This window comes from Carassius gibelio, chromosome A9, assembly GCF_023724105.1.
Source record: "Carassius gibelio isolate Cgi1373 ecotype wild population from Czech Republic chromosome A9, carGib1.2-hapl.c, whole genome shotgun sequence".
Taxonomy (NCBI): Eukaryota; Metazoa; Chordata; class Actinopteri; order Cypriniformes; family Cyprinidae; genus Carassius; species Carassius gibelio.
In genome coordinates, this window is record NC_068379.1 from 31,002,229 (window position 1) to 31,024,016 (window position 21,788).

The 21,788-nt window shown below is 34.5% G+C and overlaps 1 pseudogene; it reads left to right on the plus strand.

Annotated features, from left to right (window-relative positions):
* Positions 1-471: 471 nt before the first annotated feature.
* Positions 472-21,364, plus strand: LOC128020191 (BRCA1-associated RING domain protein 1-like; annotated as a pseudogene).
* Positions 21,365-21,788: the final 424 nt, after the last annotated feature.

Genomic DNA, 21,788 nt, shown 5'->3' on the forward strand with positions numbered 1-21,788 from the left:
GTGTCGCGGCTGACACAGAAGACCGTAAGCTGCTTGTGTACAGCTCATATTCTCCAAAACAGCGATCCTCTGTTTGGATTTTACAAATTGTTAGACAAATTGTTTAATATATGTCGTTATTTTTGTTTTATCTCGTTGCTTCATAACGGTGTGGTTGAACCACTGATGGCAGACGGACTATTCTGATGATGCTTTTCATACTATTCTGGACTTTTTTGATTTTTTTAAAGGATGGGTTTTATATGGGTTTGCAACAATATGGGGGTAAGTGATTAATGACAGTATTTTCATTTTGGGGTGGAGTAACCCTTTAACATAATGTACTGAACACTATGGACTTCAATTTATGTTCTTTTTTTAAACACACAATTCCCCAACTGAACTTTTTAGGCTGGTAATGACTATAATTATGCAATGTAATTTTCCATAGCAGTCTTAGAAGTTTTTTCTGAGCTCGGGGTGCTGTTGCCGATGGCAGTGGATGTGCTTTCTGACAGACAGGTCTGTGCCCCAGGGGTCAGGGCGTTTAATGCTGCACAGGAGATTGAGTTAGTGGAGAGGTCATGCTGGTTCACTCATGCTGGTGCTGCTGTAGCATTTTTTTAATACATACTTTCTGAATGAACATCCAATTTCTTTTTCAACAGGTGTTTTTAAGTTATTGTGTCCTTTATTTAGTACTTGAATATGCACAACTTTGTAAGATGACTTTTATTTATTTTTATTTGCTGGTGCAGTGCGATTCTCTTTGTGATTCCCTTAGCCATGATCACCGATACCATACAGTCAGATGAGAAGTCTATCCCGAAGAATAAGAAGAACATCAAAATGTGGTTTAGCCCAAAGAGTCGTAAAGTACGCTGTTGCATTGAGAAACCTGTTGACTCAAACAAATCAAATGAAGTTCAGGGAAAGAAAGCCAATCCATCATCTTCTTCCAAAGACATGTCCGTCTTCAACTTCACCTCTTCCTCCCAGGAGTCTGGCTCATCCTCCCCTCCACAGGGGAAGGCAAATCAGAAAATAAAGAAAAAAAGGATCAGCCAAACCTCCAAACAAACTGGTGGTGGACAAAGGCCAAAAACATGGACTCAGACTATGCAAGAATGTAAGAGACTGAAGCCAGAGGTGAGTAATCAGCAGTGCAACTTTGGAAAAGTAGGTACTAAAGACAAAAAGGATGGAGAGGACGAGACAGTGAGCTCTGTGGTTGACAACAGGTGGTCCAGTAAGATAGTTTCTTTCCATTTCCCTCACAGCCAATCTGAGGAGACCCATGAGGTTGTCCATAAAGGATAGAATCAAATTCCTGGTCCCCAAAAAAGCATCCTAAGCAATTTGGAAGTTGAAGACGCTGAGAAACAAAACTCTCAGCCACTTTGAGTTCACCATATTATGAAGCACAGGTTGAGCCTGTCACTGATATCCTACAAGAATCCAATGAAAACAGTCCAGGGCTTCCTCATCCTTCTCTTGCCAGAGTGCTTAAGATAACCAGAGAGGATCAGGACAGTGATGATCCACAGAGAATGCCAAAACAACCCAGAACGATTTCAAGATGGAAGAAGAGATCATCTGGAGAAGAAACTGCTTCAACTGAAGACCACTCTCAGAGTCTGAGAACATGCAGACAGTCCAGTGAGAAGAACAATGTGAACCCAATCACACCAGCTACCCCTGACCTTGGGAGGAAGTCTTCAAGTGTGAGACACAAACAGGCAAGTCCGGCTTACATGAAGAGGAACCACAACGGAGAGACACCACTGCACTTAGCTGCCATAAAGGTTTGTGTTCACTTACATCCGCGTGTTGCCAAAATTACATGCATTTGTGCTAAAATGGTTTCAAAGTGACATAAAGTTGTGTTAAAATATAGTTTCTAGACAGCCTTTATCAAAACGTGGAAAATGTTTTCTTGTCCCATTTAAAAGTTGATAATCACAGTAGGAATACAATATATTGGTACTATTTTAGTTATTTTTTTAAGTGGTATTTTGGATTGATCGACTGATATTTGATAATTGTATATGTGAATGCGTTATGCTCTTTTTACATTTAGGTGACTTTTTTATCATCTAAAGCTCACTTAAAATTTTCATTAAATAGTTTTTTTAATTAAGATGTTTTGTATAATCTAACAAATTTCAAAGTAAAATTTAAATCTTTCATACTACTAATTGTAATGTTGAAATGCCTGAATTAACTTGTAGCATTTAAAATTTTTAATTTTTCAAATGTTCTTTTACAAAATAGTGTAAATATGAAATTTTTTTTTTATATCTGCTATTTATCACTTTTAGGCCGTGACTTGAAACTTATGATCGTCTCATAGGTATTAAATATTGGTGGATCCCTATTTTTACTATATTTAGTAAAATAAAATTGTGTGTGTGTATGTATGTGTATATATATATATTAGTGCTGTCAAAATTAGCGCGTTAACGCATTCGATTAATTTGAAATATTTAACGCGTTAAAAAAAATTAACGCAATTAACGCGGTTGCAGTTTTTTTTTATTTTCAGTTGTGGCCTATGTGTGTTCAACGTGCAAAGAAATATGGATAAGACCAAGGAAGGACTTTTAGACGGAAAGTTTCAGTATAAAACTCTGCCGGATTACTCTTCAGTCTGCCACAAGAAACATTACTCTTCATTCAGTCTGCCACAAGAAACAGCAACATTAAAATCATGAACTCAAATGTCATTGTTTAAAAAAACAAAAAAAACAATGACTGTAACAGTGCGTAAATCAGACCTTTCTGTAACGCTAACGTTAATAAGCTTAAACGAAAATAACAAATAATTGTGTAGCGGAGTATTTTTTGTACATAGTGCCGCGAACTGTCAATCACTCCTGTGCGCGTGCATCACTGTCCTCCTCGCAGCTGCAGCAACTTGCGCTCTCTCTCTTCATCAAGCTTTAAAACAAAAAGATCATATTGTCTTTGTGCATAGGCTATAGATTAATTAGATAAATGAATATCTAAATTTGTGCCTTGCCGTCTAAGGTATTTTTTTAGAACTTAGAAAAAAGATGCTGCAGCCAATGAGCAGCCAGCGGGGGCTGCAGGACGACTCAACCTCCGCAGACAGTTTTTAATGTTTATCAGACAATAAATACTCAAGATTTTGCTTTAGTATAACTCACAACGAGTTTCACACACCTTCTCCGGCCACGTTGAGTTGTTGACACTTAACAGTGGGAAAAGCGACACATGCGATATTCACTTGTATAACTTAAGCGTGAATGGGTAATGTAGATTCTGCTCTGGGTGGGATGAATTAGGAAGCTTGCATTGTGAAGGGCGCTCTGAAAGGTAAAAGATTAAAACCTCTATTAAAACAGATGTCCAAATGAGCGTACCGGTACGCTACAAGCACGTTCTGGGCGCACGGAGAGGTGGCGGTACTGAGTACCTGTGCGTACTGGCCACTTAAAGCACTGGCAATGACTATACTTTGGAATTTTTTTGCAGTCCACTTAGAATTCAACATGGAAATCATTTTTGTTTTTTATTGGCATTGATTTTTTTGAAATTCAAATGGTACTTACATGCCTGTGTTTTTATTTCTGTAATAAATATGGCTTTCAAGCCAACAGTTAATTTGGAGGAAATTGATGGTTTATTGCAGGTATGTTGTTTACATGAGAAAATCAAGTTACAAGTTAAACAAAAATTCCAATAAACAATCATATTTTGAATTTAAATAGTTTCTTTGTCTTGAGTTTACATTAATTATTTACATTTTACATTTACATATCCAAAAAGTTTCAGTCTTTTAATTGCGATTAATCGCGATTAATCGCGATTAATTTTAAAAAAATTTGCGATTAATTAGTTAATTTTTTTTAATCGATTGACAGCACTAATATATATATATATATATATATATATATTTATTCATATATTTTTATATATTCATATTTTATTATTACGTTGAGAAATAATGTAAAATACTGGTAAAATACTATAAAATAATTTTTTTTTTTTACAAATTTTGTAAACAAGTATTTTAGTTCCCCTTGCTTCACAAAAATCATTCAAATTTTAATGGTATACAGAACACGAATGAAAGATATAATTATAAAATAAACCAAATTTCTTGTGCCATTCATTATAAATGGCTTTTAAAGTGAAACTGAATACCAGAGTGTAGGAAATGTGCTAAATGAATAAACTTTACATGCTTAACAAGCACAAACTGTAAAAGTTGCATGTGTGGAGAAATAAACACTGAAACGCAAAAGGTAAAACCAGTCACAAGTCTGTAAACCCATTTTATACACATTAGATTATTTACATTTAGAAAAAGAGAAATCACACACAATCCTACATAAATCTTTTACACATAACATCCTTGTCTATATTTTGAGGCTGTCTGGGCTGAAATTCGATGGAAAGCTTTTCCCTATATGTTATCCTAGCATAATGCTAAAGGTTCACTGAATACTACAGTATATTGTCTTAATGGTTATTGTAGATTTTACCATTACCTTTCTGTGTTTGTTTTTGTTTTGTTTGTTGTTGTTTTTTTTGTTTCATTTAGCCGATTAAGTGTAAGATCAATGTAGCTTTTTGCATTTGGAAATGGTCAAATGAAATATGAGCATTGGTTGTGCAAATTTAGCTTGTAGCTTGTACATTTACTGACAAAATTCCACACAAAGCTATAAAAATAAATTCAGTGCACCAAGCATCAATGCTATGTTTTATTTTATTGTTTGCTTTCTACAATATATTTTAATTATATTTTATTACGTTATGAATATTTTTGCAATATTGTCCTCTAAACTAAGGCATCATCACAATTAAAATGATCATGCTTTTGCAAGCTGCTGGGTCAAAACCACATTATTTACTGAAAGGTTAAACCGTGTTGTTTGGGGGAAGTTGTCACATGTTAAAGGATATGAATTGGTTTATATATTTTTTTAAGTTGCATTTTTTTTTTTTTTTATCGTGACACTGTTTAAATTGTCAATGCTTTAATGTTTCAATAAAATGTTCAATAGCAGGTTTCATTGTGACAACTTACCCCATATAAAGTTTTAGACAATGCTTACCCCATGTTTCAGTATATCTTTCTTTCCTTAACAGTACTGTACTTTTATCATATAATTGTTTTATAGCTTCTACAATTTGTGATTCTACAGAAATATACTTTAATAAGTGAACATACACTTAGAAATATTCAGTGACCCCTGCAAGTGTGACCCCTAGCTCAGGTTGCTTAGGGCTTGAAAATTTGTTACAAATGTACTTTACAGTTTATATAATGCATCATCATTTCTTTCACATTATAGTAGACTGTTGAGAATTAGGAAAGAGGATTCTTAACAGCTGAATCGTAAATCTTCTATGAAAAACCTTTCACAACTGAATAATAATGAACCACACCATGTTCTAAGTTTCTTAAAGAAAGATCTCTGTGAATATATAACTGCATTTCCCCTCAGTCATAAATCCCACAGGTTTATATGAAATGCCTTTGCCAAATTGTAGATTCTAGGGAATAATTGGGTCCAAACTATTATAATAATGCTATTGCTCTTTTAATTCTTCATAATAAGACAACATTTTTATATCTGCTACCAAGGCAGTTATGTATTGTATTTGTGTTTGTTTTTTTGCAGCATGAGGCTTGTAGTCTGGGTCACCTGGGAGTGGTGGAAGAACAGGGGGCGCTGTTGAACACCCCAGCCTATTTGAACGACTCTCCACTCCATGATGCCGTAAAGAATGGGCAAATAGCAGTGGTCAAGCTCTTGGTTGAACGAGGCGCATCCCAAAATGTCCTGTGAGTACTTGACCTTACATTACTTCTTGGTATTTTTGTGGAAGCTGGATATATTTGAAATGGTTATCTTTTGTCAAGTCCAGTCAAAAGTTTTGAAGGAGATTGTGTTGTATGCCTTTATTCCTTTATCATTTTTATTATTATTGTTAGCAATGTTCAAACCAGTTTTTGCTGTTTAATGTTTTTTGTTGAACTGTGATGCTTTTTTTTCAGGATTGATACAATTATCATTGTACCGTATTTTCCGGACTTTTTTTCATAGTTTGTCTGGTCCTGCGGCTTATAGTCAGGTGCGACTTATTTATCAAAATTAATTTGACATGAACCGAGAGAAATGAACCATGAGAAAACATTACCGTCTAAAGCCACCAGAGGGCGCTCTATGCTGCTCAGTGCTCCTGTAGTCTACACTGAAAACATATAGCACCCTCTTGCGGCTGTAGACGGTAATGTTTTCTCTTGGTTCTAAATAAATGCAACTTATAGTCCAGTGCGACTTATATGTTTTTTTCCTCGTCATGACATATTTTTTGGACTGATGCGACTTATACTCAGGTGCGACTTATAGTCCAAAAAATACGGTATTTACTTTCACTTTTGACCAATTCACCGAATCTTTGCAGAATACAAATGTACATTTCTTTCTTTTTCATTTTATATTTTATGTATATATTGTTTTTGTTTTTTTGTGTGTGTAGATTTTTTGTTGTTGTTTAGGTTTTTGCACCATCTACTGTAATGATAACTTTACAAATTAAAAGTTCTTAATCTTATTTAATTATTTATTTAAATGTAAGTTTTATGTACACAAACCAAAAATAGGATTTGTCGTAAATTAATACATCTAGCATCAAACATTTATTGCAAATGCTATTTAATGGATAAGTCAATTTACCTGCTTGACACTGCACCTCAGCGCTACAAAATAAAAGATGTTGCAAAATCTCCACAGGTTGACACATTTCTACTGTTGAATGGTATACCTTCACTTATACTTCTTAGCCCACTTATGTGAAAGTATTTTATTCAATCATTTTATAGGTAAATTTTTTGTAACTTGTGACTGTGCAGTGGTGTGTACCTGGTGTAGAAATGTTCGGGAACTTCTGCTCCGCTTCCTCCCACTTGCCCTTTATCTTAATGAACTCTATTTCTCCGAGATTGGCAGCGAAACCAGATGAACAAATGCTCATCCCAAGAGCTCACTGCATGCGTCTCTGCATCTCTTTTTGTCTGTCTGCCCTTTGTACATTGATTGACTAGTGCTGTGCTGTACTGGGAGTGTGCATAAAGCATCAGCAGATTTATGCTTCGTTAGTCAATGGTGAAGTGAAGCATCAGCTCTGTCATAGAAGCACTGCTCTGAAGCAATCCACTCCTGTCACACATAATCAATCACTTTCACTCCTTGTGGTCTGGAATCGGAGCAGTAGGGCTATAGGTGGAACTGCTGTGGACAGAGCCTTCTCTGTAATGTGTGGTATGAATTGACTGGCACATTCCTGCAGTACCAGCAGTAATCTTTAATGATTTTCAGATCTGAAAAGGTGCTCCTTGAGGGACCCTCCCGGGTAGGGTAGCAAGTACAAGCAAGACTAGTGACTCTAGTGAGCTACATAAGCAGCATCCTAACTGTCACCGAACCTCACGAGTGACTGATTTGGAATGCTCTACGTGGACAGATACATTTTTTTTTTTTATTAAATGTTATTCACTAGCATGTAAAAGTTTGGGTTTGGTAAGATATTAAATGTCTTTCAGAGAAGTCTCTTAGGCTAACCAAGGCAGTTTACAAATGTTCTTACAACTTAGTATAATTTATTCCTTCCTAATACTAAATTTTTCCAGATATAATAAATATATTTCTGATGTTTTTGAAGGATATGTCTAATGCTCAACAAGGTTGCATTTATTTGATCAAAAATACAGTAAAAATGTAATATTGTGAGAAATTATTACAATTTGATATTATTATTTTTTTTAAGTGCTTAATGGTTCTAAAGGTTCTTATGCTCTTAAATTAAATGCTTATTTACTAGGGTTCAAAAGTTTGGGGTTGGTATTTAATATTTTTATAGAAGTCTTATACTCCCCAAGGTTTCATCTATTTGAGCAAAACACAGTAAAAGTACTTAAAATAACTTTTCTATTTTAATATATTCTGAAAAACAAGTTATGCTTGTTAAGGCAAAGCTGAATTTATAGCATCATTACTCCATTCTTCTGTGTCACGAAGAAAGCCTTCAGAAATCATTCTAATATGCCAGATTTGGTGCTTTTCTTATTATTACTAATGTTGAAAACATTTGTGCTTCTTAAAATTTTTGTGGAAACTGTGATGTTTAATGAATATAACTTTCAAAAGAACAAAAAAGTACTCTTTTACCCAAGATTTTATTGGTAGTATATTTGTTCCTAGTTACCTGTATTTGTTAGTGTACATTTATAATCCACCATCACTTCATCCCACTTTGATAGTAGCCTAAATTTTTTATTAATAATGCCTGCTTGGCTGATTGTCAGTATCTGCCACACCCATTGAAATATCAGTTTTGGGGACCACTAAACTTGCATATTTTCAGCGTGTTGGTTTCTATTCTGACATTGCCTTCTCTCTGAAGGAAGTGTCCTATAGGAGGCAGCATAATTAAGATGACACCTAGTAAGGCAGTTTCCTACTAGGCTGTACAATTCAATTCAATTCAAGTTTATTTGTATAGCGCTACAGATCATTGCAAAGCAACTTTACTGAAAATTAAGTTCCTACAATATTTAGTAGTAGTTTATCAGTGGTGACTCAATTTATGTGCATATGACAGAAATTTTCAGAAACATTTATACAACTATTAACAGCAATTTTTATATGATGTAATCACACTTGTAGCAATATTTGTTAGTTCTGTATGTTGTTTCAGGGTTGGCATCATCTGAGTTCCTCTGAGGGGCTGGCATCATCTCTTCTCAGGTGTTCTGCATCCAGACTGGAGCTTTTGTAAATCCTACATCCCGTGGTACAGAGAAACAAACAGAGATATAATTAGCGTAGCTGCTGTTCCAACCAAGTAAAATTAATTAGTTTAACCCAAGCTAAAGAATAATAATGTGCATTTGATCAGATACAACTGCAGTCACAAATTATTAGATGCATTATTTGAATGCTTGGTAAAAGGTAATATAGATTTAAACAGAGTGTGTGTCTTAACCCCGAACATTATCGTGAAGGCTATTCGAGTTTGGGAGCCAAATGTGAGAAAGCTCTACCTCTTTTAGTGGACTTTGCTATCTTAGGAACTACCAAAAGTCCAGCGTTTTGTGACCTTAGGGAGTGTGATGGATTGTAACGTGGTAGAAGACTAGTTAGGTACACAGGAGCTAAAGTGTTTAGGGCCATATAGGTAAGTAATGATAATTTGTTACTGATACAGAACTTAATAGGTAATAAAATTGGGATAATATGATCATATTTTCTTGACCTCGTAAGGACTCTAGCCAGTGCGAAAACAGAAGAGCTGTGTACTAGTAGAAACATTTTAGATGGATTCGGCTTGCATAAGCTCGATTAGTTTTGTTGATGTAATCCAAGCTTTAATGCTTAGCGCCGCCATTCTTGATTAGTTTGGTTAAGTGGACAGGAACAGCTGGAGCACCTTCGAGGACTAATTTTCACATCTCCATTGATCTGTGATTTATTGGTCCTTTTACCGCTGACATCTGTGTCTGATTTGTCAACTGCGAGATGGATGCTGTTGCTGAGAGGTTTTAGCTTACTAATATCTCTCTTTTACCGCATGGAGTGTCTCATTTTGCTGGAGGTGATGAATGCACACCTCCCCTTTATCAGTATGGGTAACACACACGCCTGTAGGTGGTGTCTGCGTATGAGACACTTTGGCATTATTGGATTTTCTCTTTTTGAGATTAGAAGCTGTGTGTCGCACCAAAACAAAATCATTTACATCCTATGGGAGTGAGAAGAGACTGTGGGCTTGTATGGGGGTGTGGGGGTGGCTCATGAATCCAAATGAAATTTTATGGACCAGTGGACCTCTTAATTGCCCCCCAGGTGTTATCTGTGCTGAAGCTTAATCTCAACATACAACCCTCTCCACTTTATTTTATTTCCACCTCTCTTCCCACTACCATCCAACAGGGACAAATGATCTAACGAGGGGCCGTCACACACTGCTTGCCAAACAGATCCTCTTCGGATTTGTCCTAGGCCTTAACATCTCGCTTATCTGATAGTTTTGCATACTAAGTGAGTTGCACTGTGTAAACCAGGCCCTTTTTCACTCATGTGTGGAAGCTTCTTTCCGTGACTGAATAAAAAAGGTAATTGTGACTGCTCAAAATGCAGGATTTTCAGTAAACATCCCACAATGTAAACATTTTTCCCTCAGAATTTTGTGATGTAAACTCACAATTGCATTTTATAAAATCTGACTTATGAGATATAAACTTGCAGTTTTAAGAAAATATCGGACTTGTAAGCTTTTTTTTGTGGATGCTTTGATTTCTATTGTTTGAATAGAAAGTTTAAAATAACAGTACTTTTTATAATTGAAAAATTTCCTAACATTTCTAAACATCTTTGCTGTCACTTTAGATCAATTGAAAGGCATCCTTGCTAAATAAACGTATTAATTTTCCTATTAACTTTACTAAAATTATAATTAACATAGGGAAATATTCTAGCGACCGCATAAAGATTTTGCTTGCTTACTTTTAAAAAACAAAACGTATTGTTATAAATATAAAAGTTCCCCAAGAAGAAAATTGCATCAAAATGAGAGTAATATAAATTCAGATATATATCTTTTGTTTGCCTCTGCCACAAAACTCCCATCCTCTATGACTGTTTTAGACAAGACTTGTGAGCATCCTTTTGAACCATAAAATGACAAAAGGGACATCTTACATCTCTTAAACTTCACAGCCATGCAAAAACAAAAGCTACAAGACAAATCCGCAAAGTTTGCCGTTTTGTGAGGTTTTTTTCTTCCCGGTTGGTTTGACTTTTCTTCGAGTATGAGGCATTAGCAGGCTTAACAGAACGCATCTAGAGGATACAGTCCTTGAAAGTGTTTATGTTTTCAAAAAAAGAGTACTTTGCATAAATTATACATATGTCTGTGTTTTTCAGGAATATGTTTGGCCTACGGCCGGTGGATTATGCATTGACTCCAGAAATGCAGGAGGTCCTGAGAATGGCCCCGGAGGCACCTCATCCTATAACACGGACCCCGAGCCCTCCCACCAGCCTCACTAAGGTGCATGACCCAAACCCGCCTCGCAACCAAACGCACTCAAAACCAACAGATACAAAATGCTTGTGTTTTGTACATCATTTTGAAAGCTGCTTTGAGGCGGCATATGTCAAGAACATAAATGCAAATGAAGTGTGCAGTAGAGTTTATTTGTATTCTCGCAGGCTGAAGGCTGTGTGCGAGAGACTGGTCCAGTGGTTGTGATTGGCAGTCAGCTGACGCAGATTCAGCAGAAGCTGCTTGCCAAAGCAGCTCAACTCTTTGGAGGGAAACAAGTAAAGTCCTTTTCTAGTGCAGGTACATCTCCTTTGAGTTCTTGTGTAAAGGAATGAGTGGGTTCAAGAATTTGGAGTCAGTAAGTTTTTTTTTTTTTATGTTTTAAATTATTTTGTGCTTGCCATAGCTGCAGTTTTTGTGAAATATTATTACAATTTAAATAACTGTTAACTATTTTAAGATGTCATTTATTCCTGTGATGGCAAAGCTGAATTTTCAGCATCATTAGTCTAGTAATCAATGTGACATGATCTTTCAAAAATGATTTGGTGCTCAAGAAACATTTCTTATTATTATCAATGTTGAAAAAAATCTTCATTTTACATACAGGTCTTTTTTAAGGTTTAAAGAACAGCATTTATTTGAAATATTTTGTAACCTTATGTCCTTATTGTCACTTTTGATGTCATGGCTGAATATATAGTATAATAGAGTATAATTTTTAGAGTATAATATTTTTTTTAAATATAATCTTCATGACAAATTAAGTCTGTGCAAAAACAGCTTTACGTTTTTCAACATAAGTTGCAAACAAAATATCGAAAACAGTAAAATTAATATTATAAAATTGAAAGTTTTTGAAGAACCACATTTGAAGGAGTTGTAAAATGGCCAACAAACCATCTTTAACCCTCTGAAGTCGATTAACGTGTATACGCGTTATGAGGCATTTTCTCCTGATAACCCTGAAAAGAACTGAAATTACACTTTCAGTTTTGATCTTACAGATAAGAGCAATACATCAATCGAATCTGTAAAGGGTCTACTTTTTTGTATACAGCCATAGTAACAACAAAACTTTGTGCTTTTATAAAATAAAGATAACAAACAAGGTGTGCTGTCTGCAGCCTTTGTCTGCGCTGATCTTCTTTTAGACACGCGGTGTGATAAGTTGAAAGGACAATTTATTATTATTTCAACATCTGACATGCAGTGCAGTCTAATGTTGGGTTTAAAACAATGGACCAATCAAATGAACCTGGCGGCAGCTTATGCTAATTTACATGTGTATATGTGTACAAGTATTTATATTAGCGAAAGTAAAGTTAATGTTATAAATAAATAAATAAATAAATAACCAGACAAACAGATTTTTTGACTTGCCAGTTTTTATTCACATAATCATATAATTCATAACATTATGAAATATGTGGCATATAAAGACTATAAATTGTTAAATGAACATCAAATCTTAAAGGTGAGGATAAAAAGCTGAAGATAAGATTATTTCAACACCACGTGGATGGCTAAAAACAGCTCAAAAAAACAATGAAACATTTTCAGAGCAGTGAAATGAAGTGTCTCTTTCTTTGCCTTTCTTCCATCACATAGAAGAGCATTACAAGACATCCAGCTGGAGCATAAGAGGGATATTTTGAAATCTTACATTATGAAATCAGCACTTTCAGTGACAAATCTAGCTCTCACCGAGTCTTTCGACTCCTCCAGAAATCACAACAAAAGATAAACAATGTGGAGTGTCTCAAAGTTGAAACAGAGTAGAATTAAAGTAATTGAAGCAATTTCTCATAGGCTGCACATAGCTGAACAAGTGCAAACGCAATTTTCTTGAAGAATGTATTCTGTGCATTTGTCACACAACAAAGTAAGAGCTTTTGTGTTTTTTGCTTTTCTAGAATTAAAATTACCTCTAGGGATTGATGTGTAGCGAACCACTTCTGTACTAGGTAGGAGCCTCTAAATAATGTGTCTTTGTTTTCCTGATATTCATTGAGCAGTGTTGTTATAGTTAACAAAAAGTATTATAATTTGTGAATAAAAAAATAAATAAAATGATTAAATATAATATCAGTATTAGGTGAAAAAAAAATAAAGAACTGAAATAAAAATAGCGCTAAATAGAAATTATATATATTAAAAAAAATGATGAAAGCACATACTGTAACAAAATTACTAAAACTAAAATAAAAACTGAAAATATAACAGAAGAAGCTAATTCAAAATATGACTTAATGCTGCTTTCCATGGCATCATGCTAAATTTGATGATCTTGAATAAATAAATGAAGTGTAATAAATAAAGTTAATTTTTTAATGTTTACAATGCTTGTTTCTCAACAGAAATTAATACAAATGTGATGAATAGTACTACATGAATAGTAATTTATTTGTTTGTTTATAGTTATTAACTGCTTCCCTCTTTGATTTTACATCTCTTCAGTCACTCATGTGGTTGTACCAGATGTTCCCATCATGCCCTCTACCCTGACCACACTGCAGGGCATACTCAATGGCTGCTGGATCCTCCGTTTCAGCTGTAAGTAATGAATCAAAGCATTAGATTGTTGTAAATGTTTATGCTCAGGTAAGTTTACATGAATATTAGTACAATTTGAATGTTTCTGAATGCTGAGGTTTCTGGATGATGGAAATATACCGTAGTCCCCAAAGAAATAGATCCTTGCATCCAGATTTGCAAAGATATGTACAGGTGAGCAGTGTTTACTCTGTGTTGTTCTTGAACAATGGATATAAAATAACTGTTAACCTATGAGAAAAATATTAATAATATTATGTGACTCTGTGGTTTTTCTTTAAAAATGAACATGGTCATAATTTTATTCTATTTGATGCAGCTATGAATTTAGCATGTGGTTCTTGTTCTGTGTTATTTAGCACTGCATATTTCCATATGTAAGATTCAGATCAGTTTCATAGTGAAAATTAGTAGTCCATGGCTGAAGTTTCGCCCACTCATTTAGTCTTTTTATCGCTTTTATCCAAATCGACTTACAATTGGGGGATACATAAAATAAATCTTCTTAAAGGGTTAGTTCAGCCAAAAATGAAAAATTATGTCATTAATGACTCACCCTCATGTCGTTCCAAACCCGTAAGACCTCTGTTCATCTTCAGAACACAGTTTAAGATATTTTAGATTTAGTCCGAGAGCTTTCTGTCCCTCCATTGAAAATGTATGTACGGCATGGGCGTAACTTTGAGTCTACCACTGGGGGGGTTAAACTCCAGTCATATTTATTAATTTATTTATTGAATTATTTTCTTGTGTAAAACATGCTAATTTGCCGTTCCTGTATTAGAAATACAATTTGATACTTTTACTGATTAAAAAATTAACATCAAATAACAGCATTAAATACTTTCAAATAGAGAAAATGAAAGTGCAATTGTATTATCACTTCGCATGAAATAAGACTCAAAAGTAGATAAAAAAAATTGTTTTTGCATTTAGCTTCTGATAACATCAAATTCAGAAACTAAAAAATACAAGCGTTAACTAACGATAACGTTAGTTGTGCTTTGATTAATTTTGTCACTTTGCAAACTCCATGCAAAAAGGACAAAAAAATATAAAAATAATAATAATCTCAAATTGAGCCGGATGTGGTAAATTCCTAATAATGTATGTATTTTTTTTAGGTATTTTAATAAGATAGATACAGTACCTAAAATACGTTCAACTAATTAAAGGTGTTTGAACAACAAAACACATCAACTTACACATATTTGACAATAGGAATATCAGATATCTCCTGCTATAGCTAACAAATTTGTGAAATTTTGAATAAAAAGGGAAATAGAAGCAGATTGTCAGTCAATGAGCGCTATTGTGACTGCGGTGTGACAAGCAATGAATGACGCGTCTCCATGGGAACCATAAAGTGATACTATGATCAATAACGGTTGCCTTGAAAAACTTTTTAACTTATGTGTGAAAAGGTTAAGTAAGGCTTACATTTAAATGTGTCTTTGTTTTGTTTTGAGTGTATGGTCAATAAATAAAGGAATTAAAAAGATTAAAAAGAACCTGTTTGTCATGTCTCTATTGCCCAACAGGGGGCCGCACCCGCACCCCACACTTTGAGAAACGCTGAGCTAACTTAACAGCTAACTTAGCAATAGGGATACCTCCTTTTGGTCAGGATTTTGGCCGGGGGGTCGGGTGGTACATAACAGGTTATTTAAAATATGATACTATCTTTCTTGCTGGCAAATGAAATTAATAAAGAAAACGAACAAAAGTATTATATCAGAATATAAAAATAACAAAAATAACAAAAATTACGACTTTATTCAGCATTTTTTTCTCTCTTCCTGGTCTCAGCAGGGACTGTAGGTGGGGGGAGTGAATGTACAGTGATATATTGTATAACTATGTTGAATTATATTGATGTTCAAATCGTAGTTGTTTTTTCAGATTAATCGCAATGTAATTTTTGGGCCAAATTGTGCAGCAATAAATGAATTTCTCAAATGGAAGAATGAGTGCGTGAGTAGGTATACACAGTTCAGTTAAGCACTCTGTCTATGAGCTGATGATGCTGTGCCTCAGCTTTCTGTTCTTATGTATGGGTCTCCATTGCTCAGTGTAACACAGTTCAGTGCTCATGAGTGTGTGGGCTTTTAGCACAAACCGATCCACAGCCACCCACCACACACACACATACACACACACACACACACACATATACACACACACACACACACACACACATGGATCTTCGATGTCCTCTCTCATAATCGTGAATCTAATTAGCTAATATGCTAATGGCTCTTTGCTGCTCGACTAACAACCTGACCCTATCGTCCAGAGAGAGACTTGGATTAACCCCGTGATGTAGCATTTTCACCACCACCGCCCTCACGGGGTCCTGGGAAATGAACACTCTAATTAAAGAGGCAGAGGAAGTGCAATTACAGCTCATGATTACTATGGAAGGTTCCGTGCTCCTATACTTTAGGTGGTGTCGGTGTTCTTTAACCATGGGCTGGGCTGGTTATAAAGATACAGTGACACTTTGAGTGCAGGAATACTAATCCTGCTAATGGCTCAGCATCCAACACATTGGATTTTTCATTATGATAAGGGACTATGGAGGGAGGTGGACAGAAATGTTTGGTTACTCCTACTATTTGATTTTCATTCCAGGCCAGTTTGCACATAGTATTGTAATTATTGTGTAATTAAAACACACACACACACACACACCCACACACACACACATATATATATAATTAGCAATATTTTGGTAGACTAAAGTAAAATAAGTCAAGATATATTCTAATTTATATTTATTATATACAGTTTTTATTTTATATGTAATACACATAAAACACGCATTAATGTTTATAGGGATCATAAGAAGCGATTTCATGTTTTTCGATGTTTTTTTTAGCAACGTCATATGACCCCTTTAGTCTGAAAGCTGTTTGCCGCCTTACGCTTACCAAGGCTGCATTTTATTTGATAAAATAAAATAAAATAATAATAAATAAATAAACAACAGAGTAATGTTTCTTTGATGAATAAAAGGTTTACAAGAAGAACATAGTAAGAACACAATTTTTTTTTTTTTTTTTGCATTATGCCTTTACTGTCACTTTTAATACATTTTTAATCAGTTCCAAATTCACATGAAAATACATCTTATTTTGTCAATTATATATAGTATAGAATTAATCTTTTTTTTTACAAGTACATTTGGAAATAGTATTAAAATAAAAACAGGTGTTCAAACTGCTCAATATAAAGACAAATAGGACAGCCTGTCAGTTGGAGAAGCAATGAGAGATCGAGCTAGAATCTTTGCTCTCCCCTTAAACGGCTTCTTATGTATTTTTAGACACTCTACAAGGTCCCCATTTATTCCCCTTGCCCTTTTTCTGTCGTCATTCTCATTGGAACAACAGACAATAGCTTCCTGCTCTTCCAGAGCTCTTCAGTCACGAAAGGGCTATTTCAACCAGATGTACAACTAGGGCAATCTGAGCAGAACACTATCAAATAGTTGTAAACAAGTTGAGCGGGCGAAGGTGGTTTGTGATTGAGGATTTATATATATATATATATATATATATATATATATATATATATATATATATATATATATATATATATATATATTATATTTATATATGTGTGTGAAGCAGAAACTGTTTTTTAGACCACCTTGAGATCACTTGTAGTGTATTGTGCTGAAGTCCTTGTGTGAAGAATTGTACCTGACAGAAATGAACAAAAAGATTGTTTTCACCCTTGTTGAGATCCACGATCCCCTCTAGCTTTCTATCTTACCGCCCTGAAAATCTTGTCCTGCTGTGTTACTTTTCCCTAGTGAAAGTCATAAAATGCAGCATAAGACTTGCAGAATTTAAGTGTGCATTGCATCAGTGCTGTTGTACTTATTTGCTTTGAAACTGCATATTTCTTTTACGCTTAAAAATAGTTAATTCTTTCATTTTAATTCATTTTTTTAAATAAAAATAAGCAGCTAATAATATAATAAAATGAATAATATAATAAAACTGCTAATAATATAATACTAAAATTATAATAAAAATATTAGCCGCTATATGTATAATTATGTAGCCATTATTTATTTTTTGAAGGGGAATATTCTTTAAAATGTTTCCTTTTATATTCCACTGGAAAAAATAATAGCATACATGGTTTAAAATGGCATGAGGGATTTCATAAAAAAAAAAATGTTAAGTCTCATGTCATTTTGTTTTAAATCTTTAATGATTTTTATATAATAAATGCAATAACATTTATATTGTTAGAAATGTTTCGCAATTTACATTTAATGGCTTGAAGTAACTTAACATATTTGTGATCATTTTAAGCCTATGAATAAAATTTAGTTTTTTTTTCATCTTCAAGTATGAGTTCCATATTCTCATTATATCAAACTATTTGGGCCATAAAAGCCTGATGTATCAATTATGATATTCGACAAAACACATATGCAGATGTTTTTCATGTGTCAGGCTTTACAGGTTTAAAATGCAGATGTATAGCTGGTAAGTCTGGCATGTCTCGTTCTCTTACTCTCAGTCTTTCTTCCAGGGGTGAGTTGTAGCCTTCAGGCTGTCAGCTGGGTCAGCGAGAGCGAGTACGAGGCAGGTGATGGCCCCCCGCGTGCCCGTGTGAACAGAGGCAGCCTGGTGAGTGACAGGCCGACATGTGGAGGGTCTTAACAGTTATCGACACATTTTCCTCTCTAGAGAGAAGGAATAATGGCTGAGTGAAACCCTCTCCTGGTCCTGCTCTTTAATGGTCTCTCATTGTCAATCTGCCATGCTGATCTGCTCTCCTCAGGCTGGCTTGGCTTTTATTACTGACTGTGCTATGGATTGTGGCTTGTTTCGAAAGTCCCACACTTACCCGAGGACAGAGGATTTAAAGAGACTGAACACCCTTGTGACTTTATGAGAGGACTGTGCATTGTGAGACAATATAGGGCACTGGTCATTTCCCTAGGCCACGGTGTACGAATCATGCTTTGCAGTGAAGAAGCCAAGCTTGGTGTTCTGCTCTGATTGCTAAGAAGCCTCACGTCTAGTAGCAGTCTTTAACATGAATACTGCAGGATTTGGATGTGTGGTAGAATGAGGTGGTGTTTTGTAAATCAGTTCAAACTGTCTGATTCATTGAGTTCATTCAATAATCTGATTTCATGATTAATTTGCAGCATTATTCAGATAAAAATATATATCAGCCATTTTTCTTTGCATTGAATATTGTACTATTTCACAATCTATTGTATCAAAAATAAAATAACAACGATGTAAATGAAATATCATTACAATTTAAAGTAACTGTTTTCTATTAAAATGTATTTTAAAATGTAATTAATTCCTGTGTTGGCAAAGCTGAATTTTTAGCAGCTATTACTCCGGTCTTCAATGATCATGATCCTTCAGCAATCATTCTAATGTGCTGATTTGCTGCTCAAAAAAGCACTGCTTAATATACTCTCAATATTAATATAAAATATTCTCAATGGTTTCAATAGTAAGGTTTTTTCAGGATTGTGTAATGAGCTATTAGTAAAATAATAATAATAAAACATTTTAAATTTTGATCAGTCACTTTTGATCAATACTAATACATCTTTCATGGATAAGGGTATTAATTTTGTTTTTAAAAATTCTTACTGATCCCAAACATTTCAATGCTGCATATTAAGTTGTAAATGTGGATATTACTATAAATTGCTACGTTGGAATTATATTGCACTTTATAACTACATCCACCAATAAAACAATATGTGTATATTGTTTTATTGGTGGATGTAGTTATTAATTACTCATTTAGTTAAAAACAGTTTTAAAATTGTACTGTTTACTTTTTTAAAATAGTTTTTTGCTGTTTCACTAAAGTATTTTTTTAATTGAAATTTTGTCAACAGTGCATAAAAATGCATTGATTTTAAATATTAAATATTCCATATTGTGCTGATATTTATCAAAGATAACAAGTCTTATTAATGCTGTGCTGTAAATACAGTACCTCTGCAACATCTTTAGAATATAAAAATCACATTCCACAGTTGAATTCTGTATTTATGTGTGTACTATTGCAGCTATTTATTGTGAGGCTTAAATGGCCCAAGTCTAGCATGTTGACCTCTCAACAAGTGCCAGTGACTCATATAGGTAGATCTTTGCTTTGGACATCTTATGACTTCCCTGAGCTGGCATTGTTGCAGAGCTATCCAGAACAGAGCAAAAGCCTGTTACTTTAACCCCAAACATCCTTCAGCAGTTTTCATCAATGACACTGAAGTGGCTCAGACTTACGTCTTTCTTTACACTTATATCTTTGTGGAAGGTTGTTAGTTGCTCTTAGTTGTGAATGACTCTATTTAAATGTTTTTGCAGTCATGGAAAACCTGTATGGAATTATATTTGCTTAAATAATGTAACTCTATAAAACTGAACGTAACTTTTTCAGAAACTATCAAAAATATGCCATTATAAAATAAGAAAAACACAAATTTAACAGGCAGTGAACTCAGTGAAAACGAATCTTTGAAAAAAATTAACAAAGAATGAAACATATTTTAATTGTCTGTTAAATTTGTGCGACTGAGTTAATTTTTTTTCATTTTCATTGTGTTTTTCTTCTTTTGTAATGTCATATATTTGATAGTTTCTGAAAAAGTCACATTCAGTTTTAAAGTTACGTTAATTTTTTTTAAGCAAATATAATTCCATAAACCTGGAATAATCCAGGAATATTAAATGGAATTCCCTGGAAATTACCTTGAAATGGGTAAAAATATTAAAGTCATGTACATTTCTATGGCCAGTAGCTCAGCATTTCATCAGCTAGAAATATATCTATGAATGATTTAGAAATTCTGATTAAATGATCATGAAGGACTAGAAACACCATGGAAATGTATTGGTCAAAAGGGTGACCAATATTTATGTTTCACCTTGAAAAAGGCAAAAATTATTTCTCAACTGTGACTTGCAGCTAGCACACTTGTATGTTGAGCTTTGGTGCTCATGTGGGAATTGTGGGATCAAATCTGGCCTCTGTTGTGACCCAGTCTGCTTTCTCCCTCTTTTCCCATTCAATTCCAGTCATCTCCACTATCAACATGACAAACACTCAACAAACTGCCAATAAACACAGTGCAGGTCATTACAGGATGCCATAAATGATATATTCAAGTACTTTATTAATGCTTTGTGTACTAAATCACTCTCATTTTTTCGTACATTTTTAGCTGCCGCCCCTCTTTGATGGCTGCTTCTTCTTCATGCTGGGCTCCTTCTGCAAGCCACCTAAAGATGAGCTTATTTATTTAGTGAACGAAGGAGGAGGACAACTTCTGAATCGCCAGCCCAAACCTGAGAGTGATGTCACGCAAACCCTTAACGCGGCAGCATACCATGCCCAGCCTGGTTCAGACCAGGTTCTCTGCACCCAGTATATCTTGTATGATCCTCAGAGCTCCTACAAACCCCAGAAGGTCCAGGTAGGTAAGGTTTGGTCGGCTCCATCTACATGGCTTCTGGACTGTATAGCTGCCTTTCAACTCCTGCCAGTGCCTGAGCACTAGGGCATACAATTGCTGTATTATTATGTTTCAGCTTCATGACATCAAGTAAAATCTTTTTTTTTTTTTTTCTGCATAAGAGAAAATAGTTTTTATCCTTATCGAAAGATAGAGACATCTTAATTGCTGTTTTCATCATGCTTTATGTGAGGCAAAATAAAGGGTCTGAATATCCCCTGAAGATTCAAGGCACGTGGCAAGTCTTAGGAGATAGTATTTCCATGCTTTTTTTCGAGTCTATTGTGCTTAATGTTTTATTTCTGAGACAAATTATGCGCTCTGAAAGCTAGCAAATTATGAAAACATTTGCCATTGTTAGGATACATGACCTATTTTGAACAGACTCGCAACTTGCATGCAAACGATTCAGAGATCTTGTGGGAATTTGATTTATATTCACCCAGACAAAAAGTACATCTTCATCAGACATTTAAATGCAATGCTCATTGCATATACATTTTTTGTTTTAAAAATCCAAATGGTGTTCATAAAGTCCATGATAGGATAATGGGATTCTGGCTTTGCCTCTATAGATGATGAGGTGGCATTTAGATTAGATGGAAAAAAAAAATACCCAAAGAGATGAATGAAGAGAATAAAAGCAATT